The sequence below is a fragment of the Triticum dicoccoides genome, chromosome 5B, assembly GCF_002162155.2.
Source record: "Triticum dicoccoides isolate Atlit2015 ecotype Zavitan chromosome 5B, WEW_v2.0, whole genome shotgun sequence".
Classification (NCBI taxonomy): domain Eukaryota; kingdom Viridiplantae; phylum Streptophyta; class Magnoliopsida; order Poales; family Poaceae; genus Triticum; species Triticum dicoccoides.
In genome coordinates, this window is record NC_041389.1 from 241,338,790 (window position 1) to 241,349,918 (window position 11,129).

Here is an 11,129-nt window from a genome sequence, read left to right on the forward strand (position 1 = left end):
ATCTTATTTAGATCTTACAATTGCATGTTCTCGTTCACTAGTTTGGCTTATGGAAGAAAACAACAACAAAAATGAGTTAACTTGATTTTTTTAAATTATCTGGAAAACATGAAATCAACACATGGTCTTGATGTATTAAAAGAAGGATATAAAAATGTTATTGGTATATGTTCCTTGAATAGTAATCATGATTGCAATTTTATTAGCATGTATTCTATTCATTAGATGACCCGTTGCGCCAATTGGCGCAGAGACCAACTATAACCCGGAAGTTAAGCAAACTATTTGAAGGATTTTTTCCTCAACTTCCTACAAATGTTTATACTTATATTGCGTTTTTATTTGCCTTGATAATAATCATTGCCCATGGCTTTCTTTGGTGATTTGTTTTTGGTGACATGAGACTCTATTCGTTTTGGATTTTTTTCCCCAACTATCTCCAACTATGCAAAGACAAAGTACAACCAGAAGTTAAGTAAGCTTGGGGCGGCACGTATAGCATACGCTCCTTGAATAAATCATCCCAAAAGGATGATCAAGGAGGCGAATAGACTATTTCCCTTATTATTTCATGGTCCAACCGGGTTAAAAGAAAAATCTGAATGAACTTCCCAGGGCAAATGACCTGAAGCATGCGAACCAAGAACCCCACCCGGGATTACACAAGAAGAAGGAAACCAGGTGAACCAACCAGATGATTGATGTCCCGGAAAGAGTGTGACCAGCGAGCATGTGAAACATACATGCCAGTCAGCCAGGCAGTAGGGGTAAAAGGTCAGGAGAGATTGTACAACACGCCACCCGGCCAGCCGCAACGGTCCAATGCCGGGCAGCACAACACATGATCCATCGAGCCAAAAGGATCTCATGTCCGGGAACGCTAAAAAACTGCACCCATAGCCTAAAATAGGCAGTCACCTGCTCTCTGCCCTGACTAGTTATCTATATTGGGCATTGTAGGTTTAGATAGTAGAGAACATGGTTGTTCGGTATGAGAGTGTGTTTCGTGTACAAACATTTTGTTCATTGGTCAGCTATTGTGTCCGGTTGTGCCGGGCACATCCATGTGACCGTCATAGGGTCCAGCATTCATGGTTCTCACTCAGCTATCCCTAGGACAACTATTAATGGGCCCGGTGCGTAGCCGGTGGCTTGTGCGCATGGTACTGACACTTAGTCTGATGGTCGACCATTGTGTTTTGGTGTGTTAGATACTCTGATTCGATGGTCTAGGCGGATAGGATGCTTTGGGATGTCTTCTCGTACTTCAAAACCAACTCTCTATAGCCTTCAACACTGATGAGACAGAGATGAAATTTGACCTGCCTCGATTAGTTCCTTATTTTACTAACGTGGTGCATGGATTGTCAATGGATAGGGGTGTAATTAAAATAAGCCACCACTACCAGGTTTGTTTGGTACTATTGTGTGTTCTGTAATGCATGTTTGGTTCACCACTCGGCTCTTTTGTCTAGTTGTTCCAGGCACAGCCATGTGATCATCATGGGGTCCAGCATTCATGGATCTCACTCAGCTATTGAGGGAGTCCTGGACTAAGGGGTCCTCGGGCGTTCGGGCTATGTGACATGGGCCGGACTAATGGGCCATGAAGATACGAGATAGAAGAACCTTCCCCGTGTCCAGATGGGACTCTCCTTTGCGTGGATGGCAAGCTTGGCGATTGGATAATGTACCTTCCTTTCTCTGTTACTGACTCTGTACAACCCTAGATCCCTCCGGTGTCTATATAAACCGAAGGGTTTAGTCCATAGGGGCAATGTCGGTGAGAATGACACCTATGGGATCAACAGGATCCCTACTGTGGTCGGCGGGTGCGGGGTTGTGAGAAGAGCAGGTCTAAGAGCCAGCACAAGGGTCCTTTACCCAGGTTCGGGCCACAGAGATCGCGTAATACCCTAGTCCTGCTTTGGTGTATATATGAATGTTCTTGAGCTAGCTATCGAGCGTGACATGCTCAAAGAGCCAAATCCTCCTCCAGTACGCCTCGGGCCTCTTTTATAGTCGAAGGAGGCGCCATAGTGGCACACAGGAGGTGGAAAGGGTACAGTAGCTATGCTTATCTCTTGACATTACAGGACAAGACGCATTAAATGCGCCCCTGAGGTGTCCCCCTGCTTTATCGCCGCCTTGCCCTGCTTCGACGCGCGTCCAGGACAGCGAGGCGGGCAGCGCCATGTAGGCTGGCAGGCTGCTGAGCTGGCGCGGTGGCGGCGTCTTCACGAAGATCTGCATGCCACCACACAGGTGCTTGCTGAGTTGGCCTCGGGACCGCACGTCTCCATGCAAGTGCCCGCCTGGCTGGCTGGGCTGGTAGCTGCATGGGAACGGCAGTGGGGTCTTGGTACGCGCTGGCCTGGCCACGGCCTCACTGATATCCTCGGCAAGGGTCTTGCTGGGGGCCCCGGCAAGGGTCTTGCCATGGTGATGCGGTCGTCCCCAGCAAGGATGTTGCCGGAGGTCTCGTCTTCTGGTCTTCATCTGATCTTGTGTGTTAATGATCATCGCAAAGATCTGCATGTCACCATGGAGGTGCCTCCCGAGCCTTGGTTCCAATGTGGTTGATGATGTTGGAAACCTCAGGCTCAAGGGTGGCGCGCTCTGCTGGTGCTGGGCAGGTTGCCTCGGCAAGGGTCTTGCCGGGGGAGCCTACCTCGCCCCCTGCCCTTCGCGTTTCTGTCTTGGTGTTGCTTGATTGTCCTGCGGCTTCGGCTTCCCTCACCTGCCCTGCTTAGTGTGGTCGTGGGCATGGCTCTGACTGCCCGGGCACAGGTAAAGGGGTGCAAAGTAGAACCCCTACTACTGTACACTTACAGGCAATCACAATCATATAGGCTAGACATCCAGGGTTTAGCCATTATGATCTCGAGGTAGATAAACTCTTGTAACCCCTATACTCATCAAAGTCAATCAAGCAGGAAGTATGGTATTACCTCCGTTAAGAGGGCCCGAACCTGGGTAAACATCGTGTCTCCTACCTCCATGTTACCTTCGATCCTTAGACGCACAGTTCAGGACCCCCTACTCGAGATCTGCCAATTTTGACACTGACATTGGTGCTTTCATTGAGAGTTCCAATGTGTCGTCACTAGAAGGCTTGATGGCTCCATCAACTATCCACGACGACGCCGCCCTGAGGAAGACTTTTCTCCTCGGCCAAATCTTCATATTCAGCGGCTTCACATTGCGTGCCAATTCAATTGGCCACCTGGAGCAGATCGATAGCTACACCCCTGGTCATCAGATCAGTTTTGGAAACCTAAACTATGTCACTTATATCCGAGGAGACTTGATCTTCTAAGGGTTCGCGGCCCCAATCGCAGTTCCGGCCTTAGATCCAGAACTCGTCGCTGAGTCCAAAGACGGGAGCTTAGAGCCCGCCGAACCCTCCGCAGCCATAGAGCTCGGCATCGGAGATACGGAGGGGATCGTTTCACCGGCCGGGCCGGAGTCATTTCGGGCCCCCTCTATCATCTTCGAGATGGACTCACCTCCGTGCACCAACTTCGAACTCTCGAGGTCCGTGATATACGAGCCTGGCCAGGGAACACCTATCCGCCCTACTCCACGGATTCTCGCTTCCTTGTCCAGACCCTACTCTTAAACGAGGCTCTGGACTTAATGCGATCTCTCGCCATTACAGAAGGATCGCTTTTGAACTATGCCCAGCCCGCACTAGGGGCTGAGAGCCGGGAATTTTATGTCCCACCCACCACCCACTTCATAGCCACTGTCAAGGACCTAACCGACATGCTGGATTACGCTTCCGAGGACATCTACGGCATGGACGACAATGCCAGAGAAGAGCAAAGCCAGAACCAGCCGCTTACCGGACGCTGGACGGCTACTTCCACATATGACGTCTATATGGTGGACACACCCAAAGAGGATGACGCCGAAGGTGGGAAGGACCCAGTCGAGGATAGTTCTCCTGTGGCACCAACAAAGCATCATTGTCAGCAGCGCCGCTCTAAACCGCGCCGAGAAAAAGACAGCAATACCGGCACCGGAGACAAAAACACCTCAGATAACGCCAAAGACCAAGAAGCCCCTATCGAACCAACATCTGAACATGATGATTGGGAGGAGGGGCAAGTCAACTCTGACGATCCCATAGGGGACGAGGAAGATAGTAACTACCTACCGACCTCTGAAGAGGATGAGAGCCTGAGCGACGAAGACTTCATCATACCAGAGGACCCCCTCAAACAAGAGTGCTTTAAGCACCGGCAAAAAGCCACAACAAGAAGCCTGAAAAAGAAGCGGCAGCAACTTCAAGCCGATCAGGATTTACTCAATGACAGATGGACTAATGTCCTGGCAGCCGAGGAATATGGCCTCGAGCGCCCAACTAAGAGCTACCAAATCGCCGGTTCCTCTCCCAATTCAACGATGAGGTCCCAGAGCCTATACCGACAGCGCGTAGCGTGACTGACGGACCTGACCGACTACATCGTGGTCGGGACAGAGCGGCAACCCAAGACGAACACCAACCTGTGCCACCTCGCCCTAGAGGTAGAGAAACAGCTGCCGCAGGACACACGCATGACCTGCGACAGGACCTAGACAATAGAGCCGGTCATAACAGATCAATTTATGGATCACAAGGGCGTGAACTAGCGAGAGAAGACGACCATCAGGCCTGGAGCAATAAACACAACCTCACACGGGCCGAAAACCACATACGGACTCCATCCGAACTGCGTCATGACGTCGCCCGATATACAGGAGCCGTACACCCTCTATGCTTCACCGATGAGGTAATGGAGGACCAGTTCCCAAAAGGGTTTAAACCCGTGAACATTGAATCATACGATGGCACCACAGATCCCGTAGTATGGATTTAAGACTTTCTTCTCCATATCCACATGGCCTGCGGTGATGACCTACATGCCATAAAGAACCTCCCCCAAAAACTCAAGGGACCAGCACGGCATTGGCTGAATAGGCTCCCGGAAAACTCTATTGGAAGCTGGGAAGACTTCGAGGACACCTTTAAAGACAACTTCCAAGGTACCTATATTCGGCCCGCGGATGCCGATGACCTTAGTCACATAATCCAGTAACCCGGCGAGTCAGCCCGGAAGCTCTGGACCAGGTTCTTAATTAAAAAGAACCAGATTGTGGATTGTCCAGACAGCTTTGTAGTCCATCTCTCCAGTTGTCACACATACCTCGACACCCATTGCCAGGGGCTCTATACGGCCACTTATGAGCCGTTAAACGAAAGTCCGAACAACTTTGTAGCTATCGGCGTTCTAGATATGGGAGTATCCAGACTTGCCTACCTGTGGCCCATGACATGGCCCCATCGATAGCCTGGTACGGCCCAGCTTTGACATCGACAGCTCAAGACCCTCGCGAGGGGCCAAGCCTTGCGAGGAGGAGGACGCCAAGACCCCCAAGGGGATCGTTCTCTCCAGGCTGGCTCCCGAGGGGCGGAGAGTTCTATGCAAGGTCCACCTCACAAGGCTGAGCTGACGTGAGCCATGACAACCAAGGCCAGGCGGGCGCCAGCGGGCGCGGAGTGCCAGTTTCCTCTTTGGTGCAAGGAAGGCAAGCCGCAGGCATGGAGTCCCAAGGAATCAGCCAAAGGTTTCTGTTCTGGCGCAACAAGACCAAGACCTCCAGGACAGCAGGATAGAGGTCATCACCGAGCCCACCACAGCGTCAGGACTAGGGGCTATTCACAGGCGAAGACAACTTTTGTTAGGATAAGCTGTACTACTTGTCCCCTTTCAATTCCGGCCATTGTGGGACCCCTTCCCGCCAACATTTGGGAAGAGGACCAAGGCCACTATAAATAGGACTTAGCCACCACCATAGAGGGGGATCGGGTCCACTCTCACCCGACCACCTCACTAGCTCTCTTGAGCTCAAGAACACCTCACTTCCTGAGGCCAGTTCATCCACTGTACTAGTTCATCCTCAACCCATCGAGGCAATCCACCAAAACGCTGGAGTAGGGTATTACACTGTGAGGTGGACCGAACTAGGATAAACTGCTGTGTCTCTTTGTCTTTTCGAGCTCGTCGCGCTAGGCTTAGGAGAATCGCGAGTAGGCAGGCTGGGTAGGTTGAGATCTCCGCACACACCCCAGAGTTCAAACCTCTCAAGGGTTTGTGGATCCCCTTATCCGACATTTGGCACGCCAGGTAGGGGTGCATCGGAGACCTTCTGCCCGGTACGCCAGATCGCGCCGACGACTTCAACGACGGGCGCTCCTCCATCAACTCGGCTGATGCGCGCCTTCGAAGAAGTGTCGGGGTTGCGCTGTTTCACCCTCTCCCTGCGGCAGGTGGAATGGCAACCCAACTTCAGACCGGAGATGCCGCCGCACTACAACGGTGCGGCGGATCCGGCCGCTTTCCTCCATGCGTACGAAGAAGCAGTTTGGGTGGCCGGCAGAGACGACAAGGTGAAGGCCAACTGGTTCCCGATGGCCCTTGTTGGCGCACCACGCGCCTACTTGCTCAACCTACCGGAGTCCTCCGTGCCTCCTGGGAGGAGCTGCGCGGCCTCTTCGTCGCACGCTTCGCGGGCGCCGGTGCCCCTCGTCATCCCAGCTCTCTTAGGTGGCTCACAGACACCGCCCTCCGACCGCCACATCAAGCAGTTCTACCGACAAGTAAGTGCCACCCAGGCGGGCCCGGGGGCTCCCCCGGGCTGGGCGGCGCCCAAGGCCGACCTCACCTTCGGCCCCGAGGATCATCTGGCCGCCACGAGAGGAGCTGGCGCGCTCCTAATGCTTTGCACCCCCACCATCTGCAACGTGGCAGTCATGAAGACCCTCATCGACGGTGGAGCCAGCCTCAACGTGCTCTCTGTGGAGACATTTGGCCTGCTGCACATGCCCCCCGGCCGGCTACGCCCCATCAAGCCCTTTTCCGGGGTTGGCGGTGGCTCCACCAGCCCCCTAGGGCAGATTCGCCTCCCTGTCACCTTCGGGACCCGCGACAACTACCGCACCGAGCTCATCGACTTCGACATTGCCAGGATCGACCTGCCATACAACGCCATCCTGGGGTACCCGGCCTTGGCCAAGTTCATGCCGGTGACTCACCCAGCTTACAACCTCATGAAGATGACTGGCAGCAATGGTGTCCTCATGGTGACAGGGGACACCAAAGACGCGCTGCAGGCCCTCAAGCTCGCCTTCAAGTCAGCGGCATCTACATTGCCTGATGAGAAGGGAGGTCCTGGGGCCCCAGAAGCGGCACTGGCCAAGAAGAAGCAGTTGTTCTCCCAAGACCGAGCCAAGACAAATCAAGTGCTGGTTAGTGAGGAGGGGACAACCGGCGCCACCTTCACCATAGGGGTTGTCCTCCCTCAGGACCAAGAGAAAGCGTTGGTCGATTTCTTGCGTGCCAGCAAGGATGTATTCGCCTGGGAGCCCAAAGACCTGGCTGGGGTCCCGAGGGGAATAATCGAGCACCACCTGAAGGTATGCCCAAACGTGCGGCCAGTGAAGCAGAAGGTTCGTCGTCAGTCCACCGAGAAGCAGGCCTTCATTGTTGTCGGGGGCGATGCTGATTCCACCAACACCTATGGGGACAGGGCCCCTTTCGGTTCGGTGGGGGGGCGGAGAGCGCACAAAGAGCGGATCGAGGCAGTGCACGCGGGCGATTTTACCCAGCTTCGGGCCGCATGGATGCGTAAAACCCTACTGCTGCTTGTTTGTGTATATTGGCTTCTTGCTCAGGAGCGATGGACGCTGCCAGACTGAGCGTGAGAGTGTTCCTGGTGTTGAATGAGCCGAACTGGCCGAACCTACGAACCCTTTCTACGTTGCGCTTGGGCCTCCTTTTATACTCTCAAGGGGTCACCGACAGGGGGCAACGTAGACAAGAAGGGTAAAAATGGAAAAGGATGCGGTAGGTGCAGCTACTGCTACTGTGGATACAGTGCACCCTACCTAACTCTGACGGCAGGGGACAAGGGCATTAAATGCCTGTCTGAGTCTCCTAAATAGTGCAAAAAGTGACCGTTTGGAGCGCCACCATTTGCCACGATGGGCTTCTCTTCATCTCCGCTTGCCACCACGTACCCCTAGCTGCACGGCCTCCTGCCACGTGTGCTTGGGAGAGTCCCAAAGCGACACGTTGGCAGGTGTGCTCGAGCGCGGGCATGAAGTGGGGGTTTCCCGCGGCAAGCTCCTTGCCGCGGCCGTCGTCTTGTCGCGTTCGGAAGCTTGTCGCTCGCTGGATCTTGCCGGGACGCAGGGCGCGTCGCGGCAAGCTTTCTTGGTATGCCTTGAGTGGCCTTCCCGGCAAGCTCCTCTTGCCGGGGTCTTGTCTCTTCCCGGCAAGCTCCTCTTGCCGGGGCCTTGGTTGGCCTTCCCGGCAAGCTCCTCTTGCCGGGGCCTTGGTTGGCCTTCCCGGCAAGCTCCTCTTGCCGGGGCCTTCGTTGGCCTTCCCGGCAAGCTCCTCTTGCTGGGGCCTTGGTTTGAGTACTTTGTTCTTGAATGGTCTTCAAGGGAACCACGGAGGGTCCTGGCGGTCACCCGGCAAGCCTTGCCGCGGGGCGCTGCAACTGCCCGTGCACGAGTTCGGGGTAATAGGGTACCCCTACTCTAGTACACCGACAGGAGCCCCCGGGCCTGGGCCATACACGATGCCGAGCGCTGTTGGGCCAGGCCCAAAACAGTGCACGGGCACGCGCGGCCTAGGTCACGCCGAATCTAACTCCGCTCCCACCGCGCACGCCCAGAATGGCACGCGTCAAACGCGGCGTCGTGGGTGAGATCGTGGGTGGCGTTCGTGGGGCTAAGCCCCCCGAGCATGCGTCAGGCCACGATGATGGGGACGGTTCACGCCCTCCTCCTTAAACGGAGGTAGGTGTGAGGGCGTGGTGCATTTACTGGACGGGGCCGGTGCACGGTTTTCGGGACGTCCACTCCCCGCGTTCACGGGGCGGAGCGAGGCCGCCTCATCTGTCGCCTTGGTTCTGCATCCCCGCCACGCGGCTCCCATGCGCTTGGGGTCACGGACGGTGGAGTGGGAAACTGGGCCGTCGCGAGCGGGTTGGCCCCGACTCCCTGCCCTTCCCGTGCCTTGATTCGCTGAGCGGGGTGGCCGAGCCCCCACCTCGCTCCTTTATAAAGAGCGGGATGGGAGCATAGGAACCCGCACTCTCTCATCTTCTCCTTTCTTCAGCTTCTGCTCCCCTTTCTCTCATCTGCCATGGAGAAAGGGAACCCAGGCCCTTCATCGGTGGCGGCGAGGGTCGCCGCCAGACAGCGCATCTCTCCCTCTTCCGCGCCCGTGGTGGCAGAGCCAGCCATGAGGGCAAGAGGGAGGGGGCGAGGTCGTGGACGAGGACGAGGACGAGGTCGAGGCACTCGGGGAAGAGGCGGACGGGGCGGCGCGTCAGCTTCACCTCCGCCGGCGGCTCCTCCCCCCACGGCGGTCCATATAGGGGACGACCCTTGCGAGTTCTTCGTCAGGCTGCGCCGGGCGCCTCGTCGTCGCCTCCGGCTTCCAGCTCCGTTTGCGCGCGCGATGGAAGTGGACCTGCCCGAGACGCTGAGACTGCACATGAGGGGCTGTGGGATCAGCGGCACGCGAGTCCGCGTTGCATTCCCAGCCCCTAATGTGATGTATCTTGATCGAGGGTGGAAGACGTTCGCCCGCATCCACAGCTTGACGGAGGGGTTTACCCTCCATTTTAAGTTGATGGAGGGCGATCTTCTCTCCGTCAAGGCCTTCGGGTGCTTCGGCACTCGGGCGAAGTGCTGTGTGGACAGCTCCTCCGACAGCGAAGGCTCCTCCTCGAGCGAGAGCAACGAGGAGGGGAGCGACAGCGACGACGAGGGTAGCGGGCGGCGGGGTAGCGGGTCCGACTAGGCGTCGGGCGCCGCTTTGCGCGGCACCGGCGACCCCATCATCCGCGTCGCCGGCTTCTTGAACTCCCCGGGGTCGTCTCCTTGGGCCGCTGGCGTAGGGAGGCTGCGGAAGGGGAAGAGGGCAGGCGACAAGGCCGTTAAGCCGGAGTACGAGGGCGTGGTGCCCTCGACAGCATGCTGACGTCCTGCCGCCCCGTCTTCGAGCCCCGCTTCCAGCGCCGCCATCGCCGTCCAGCCTTCGGACGACCCCCGGGATGTTCCCTTGGTGTCTTCTGGCACCCGTAGCTCGCCTAGGCACTCCTTTTTGCCCTTTTCGCCTCCTTGACCTGTCTCCTGAAAAGGGTGACAGGAAAGGGATTACGGGCATCTTATCTTTTTAATTTGTAAGCCTTCGGGCCTTAGCTGTATCTAGAACTTGTAATCCTCTCTTTCATGTTTTTCATCCTCTATGGACTGTACCTGAGTGGGATGTTTTTTAATGAAAAGGGGATGCTTGCCGGGTTATTTGTCTCGCGAGTTAAACCCACGCCAAGGAGCGAATCCTTGGTATCCCTCGGACAGACATTTCATCTCCCGGCAACAGACCCTGCCGCCTTCCCACGTCGCTCGACCTTTCTCACGCTTTTGACGGAGGCAGGAACGAGGTGGGTGCGGTATCCTCGTTTCATCCCTTTGCTGCCGCGACTACGACCAAACTTGGCCCCGAGAACGAGCCCCAGGGCCTAGAGTCGAGGGAGCACGGCAGTTTCCGGGAAGAAACGTGGTTTCGCATTCCCCAGTCCATAAGAGGATGCATGATGAGGGATGAAAAACTTATCTGATATTGCAGCCCTCGGCAACTCTGGTTTGCCATGGATGATTCTCGGCACTCACAGCCCCCAGCGATACTGGCTTGCCGGGAAGGCTTTTATCTTCAGCAGAGAACTTTGTCATTCTCGATGCCGGCTTCCGGCAAGCTCGTCGCTAGGAAGGCTTTTACCTTCAGCAGAGAACTTTGACGTTCTCGATGCCGACTTCCGGCAAGCTCGTTGCCAGGAAGGCTTTTATCTTCAGCAGAGAACTTTGACGTTCTCGATGCCGGCTTCCGGCAAGCTTGTTGTCAGGAAGGCTTTTATCTTCAGCAGAGAACTTTGACGTTCTCGATGCCGGCTTCCGGCAAGCTGGTTGCCAGGAAGGCTTTTATCTTCAGCAGAGAACTTTGACGTTCTCGATGCCGGCTTCCGGCAAGCTCGTTGCCAGGAAGGCTTTTATCTTCAGCAGAGAACTT